Source organism: Propithecus coquereli, unplaced genomic scaffold, assembly GCF_000956105.1.
Source record: "Propithecus coquereli isolate 6110/MARCELLA unplaced genomic scaffold, Pcoq_1.0 Scaffold440, whole genome shotgun sequence".
Taxonomy (NCBI): domain Eukaryota; kingdom Metazoa; phylum Chordata; class Mammalia; order Primates; family Indriidae; genus Propithecus; species Propithecus coquereli.
The window spans coordinates 2,573,741-2,578,255 of NW_012150175.1; positions in this window are offsets into that span (position 1 = coordinate 2,573,741).

Genomic DNA, 4,515 nt, shown 5'->3' on the forward strand with positions numbered 1-4,515 from the left:
CTCTTGCTCAGGCTGGTTTCGAACTCCTGAGCTCAAACAATCCTCCCGCCTCAGCCTCCCAGAGTGCTAGGATTACAGGCGTGAGCCACCGCGCCTGGCCAACTTAAATTTTTTTAAAAAGATTCTACGTATGAGTAAGATCATGAGGTATTTCTCTGTCTAGCTTATTTCACTTAACATGATGTCACCTAGGTTCATTTATGTTGTAGCAAGTGACAAGATTTCATTATATTTTTATAGCTGAATAGCATTCTGTTGTGCATATTTACCACATTTTCTTTACCCACTCATCTGATGTTAGACAAATGGGTTGATTCTATATCTTGGCTATTGTAAATAGTGCTACTATAAACGTGGGAGTATAGATATCTCTTCAACATACTGATTTCATTTCCTTTGGATATATATCTAGTAGGTAGGATTGCTAGTAATTCTATTTTTAATTTTTGAGGAGCCTTCATACTGTTTCTTATAATGGCTGTGCTAGTTTATAATCTTGCTGACAGCATTCCACACCCTTGCCAACACTTGTTTCCTTGTGTCTTGTTGATAATAGCCATTCTAACTGGAATGAGGTGGTAGCTCATGTGGTTCTGATTTGCATTTCCCTGATGATTAGTGATGCTGAACATTTTTCATATGTCTTGTTTTGAGAAATGTCTCTTCAGGTCTTATGCCCATTTTTAAATTGGGTTATTTAATTTTTTGCTGTTGAGTTGTTTAAACCCCTTATATATTCTGGATATTGACCCCTTTTCAAATTTATAGTTTCAAGTATTTGCTCCCATTCTACATGTTCACACTTCGCTCTGTTAATAGTGCTGGGAGTTAGCTACGCTCCCAGAAAAATGCATCCCTTGGCAGGGTTGTCACAAGAGATATGGAAGTAATAGAAATAGAGAATAGAGAAATAATAAACAGACACTCCCCCTTATAAAGATGGGGGAGTCAGGGGTCCTCCAGCATTCCCACGAGCTGTGAGGCCCCAAGTGAAGTCCTGAATCAGCATTTATTGGTGCAGCGATTAGTTACCAGTGGTTACAGATTTACATAATAACACATAGTTCATTTAAGTTTACAGTCTTCCCAAAAGCTTCTAGAGATCCCTCAATTAACTCTATCTATGTTAGCAAATAGTTACAAAATTTTTCTAAGATATACTTCTAAGTCCTAAGGTAAAATTATCACTCAGCAGAAAGGCTAAACAGAAATATAGAGCCTGTATATTTATTTATCTAATTTCTTGTTGATTGAGATAAGTGATGAGGAGTGAAGCAGGAACTGTCCCTTAAGCCAATTGCCTCTAGCTGCAGATGACTGCTGGGTGGGCATTCTTTGATGAGTTCTCAACCTGTGACCACATACCAAGCTTTGTCCTACAGAAGCATCAGATGCAAGCCTACGGGTCTGAGACGAGCGTCGCCATGCAAAATGCTCCCATTCAGTGAGATGCTCTCCTGAGGTGAGGCAGCTTTTGATCTGTGAACTAACACGTTCACATATTCCTTCAAGGCAAAGCCGTGCAAAACTCCCAAAATCTTTTATGTCTCTATAGGCCAACAAATAGTTTCTTTTGCTGTGAAAAATCTTTCTAGTTTGATGTAATCTCATTTGTGCAATTATGCTTTTGTTCTCTGCACTTTTGAGGTCTTATTTAAAAAATCGTTGCCCAGCCCTATGTTGTGAAGCATTCCTCCTATGTTTTCTTCTAGTGGTTTTATATTTCCAGGTTTTACATTTAAGTCTTTAATACATTTTGAGTTGATTTTTTTATATGGTGAGAGGTAGAGGGTCTAGTCTCATTCTTTTGCATATAGATATCCCATTTTCCCAGTGTCATTTATTGAAGAGATTCTCTTTCCCCTAATGTGTAATTCTGGCACCTTTGTCAAAAATCAGTTGGCAGTAGGTGTGTGAATTTATTTCTGGGCTCTCTATTCTGTTCCATTGGTTTATATATCTATTTTTATGCCAGTATCATGATATTTTGGTTACTATAACTTTGTAGTACATTTTGAGTTCAGGTAGTGATGCCCCTAGCTTTGTTCTTTTTCCTCAAGTTTGCATTGGCTATTTGGGGTCTTTTGTGGTTCCATATGAATTTTAGGATTTTTTTTCTGTGAAGAATGTCATTGGTATTTTGTTTGATAGGGATTGCATTAAATCTGCAGATCACTTTGAGTAGCGTGGACTTTTCAAAAATATTAATTCTTCCAATTCATGAGCATGGGTGATCTTTCCATTTATTTATGTCCTCTTCAATTTTTTTCATCAATCTTTTATAGTTTTCAGTATAGAGATCTTTCACTTCTTTGGGTAAGTTTGTTTCCAGGCATCTTATTTTGGGGTAGCTATTGTAAATGAAATTGATATTTTAATTTCTTTTTTAGACAGTTCACTATTAGTGTAAGGAAACACAACTGATTTTTGCGTGCTGATTTTGCATCTTGCAACTTTATTGAGTTTCTTTATTAGTTCTGAAAGTCTTTTTTTCGTGGAGTCTTTAGGGTTTTCTATATATAAGATTATGTCATCTACAAACAGGACAATTTGACTTCCTCTTTTCCAATTTGGATGCTTTTCATTTCTTTCTCTTGCATGATTGCTCTGGCTAGGACTTCTAGTACTATGTTGAATAGATGTGGTAAAAGCGCTCTCCTTGTCTCATTACTGATCTTATTTTCCTCATTTAATGTGATGCTAGCTGTGAGTTTGCCATATATGGCTTTTATTGTGTTGAGGTATAGACCTTCTATACTATTTTGTTGGGAGTTTTTGTCAGGAGGGGGATATTGAATTTTGTCAAATGCTTTTTCTGTGTCTATTGAAAATATTGTATGGTTTTTGTTTGTCTTTCTACTAATGTGTTATATCACATTTTTTGTTTTGCCTATGTTAAACAATCCTTGCATCCCTGGGATGAATCCAACTTGATCATAATAAATGATCTTTTCAGTGTGCTATTGGATTTGGTTTTCTAGTATTTTATTGAGGATTTTTGCATATATGTTCATCAGGGATATTGTCCTGTAGTTTTCTTTTTTTGTTGTGTCCTTGTCTAGTTTTGGAATCAGGATAATGCTGGCCTTGTAAAACGAGTTTCAACGTATTCCTTCCTCTTCAATTTTCTGGAATAGTTTGAGGAGAATTGGTATTAGTTCTTGTTTAAATATTTGGTAGAATTCAGCAGTAAAGTCATCAGATTCTGGGCTTCTCTTTAATGAAAGACTTTTTATTACTAATTCAATTTCCTCATTTTTTTTTTTTTTTTGGTCTGTTTAGATTTTCTATTTTCATAATTTAATCTTGGTAGGTTGTATGTGTCCGGGGATTTATTCATTTCTTTATGTTATAAAATTTGTTGACATATAGTTGTTCATAATAGCGTCTTACGATCCTTTGTATTTCTGTAGTGTCAATTGTAATGTCTCCTTTTTCATCTCTGATTTTATTTATTTGAGTCTTTTCACTTTTTTCTAGTTATCCTATTAATAGCTAAAGTTTTGTCAATTTTCTTTATCTTTACAGAAACTCTTTGTTTTGTTGGTCTTTTGAATTTTGGGGGGTTCTATTTTATTTATTGCTTCTCTAAGCTTTATTATTTCCTTCCTTCTACTAATTTTGGTTTTATTTTGTTCTTGTTTTTATAGTTCCTTTAGTCTCATTGTTAGTTTATTTATTAGAAATATTTTTCCTTTTAGATGTAGGCATTTATTGATATCAACTTTCCTCTTAGAACTACTTTTTCTGTGTCTTATAGGTTTTGGTATGATGTGTTTCCATTCGTGTTTGTCTAAAGAAAATTTTTAATTTTGCTTTTGATTTCCTCATTGGCCCATTGGTTGTACAGGAACATATTGTTTAATTTTCATGGATTTGTAAAGTTTTCAAAGTTTTTTTGTTATTGATTTCTAGTTTTATATCATTGTGTTCAGAAATGGTACTATATGATCTCTATCTTCTTAAATGTGCTAAAACTTGTTTTGTGGCTACTATAATTTGGATGTTTGTCCAACAAATCTCATGTTGAAATTTGAACCCCAATGTTGGAGATTGGGCCTAATAGGAGGTGTTTGGGTCATTAGGGTGGATCCCTCATGAATGGCTTGGTGTCATCCTTGTGGTAATGAGTGAGTTCTTGCTCTATTAGTTCCCACCAGAGCTGGTTGTTAAAAAGAGGCTGGTACCTTCTCCCTCTCTCTCTTGCTTTCTCTCTCACCATGTGATCTTTGCACACACTGGCTCCCCTTCCACTTCCACCATGAGTGGAAGCAGTCTGAGGTGCTCACCAGAAATACATGCTGGCACTATGCTTCTTGTACAGCCCGAAGAACCATGAGCCAAAGAAGTCTCTTTTCTTTATAAATTACCCAGCCTCAGGTATTCCTTTATAGCAACACAAACAGACTAAGACAGTGGCCTAAGATGTGATCTATCCTGGAGAGTATTACATGTGTTGTTGAGAGGAATGTGTATTCTGCAGCTGTTGGATGGAATGTTCTATAAATATTTGTT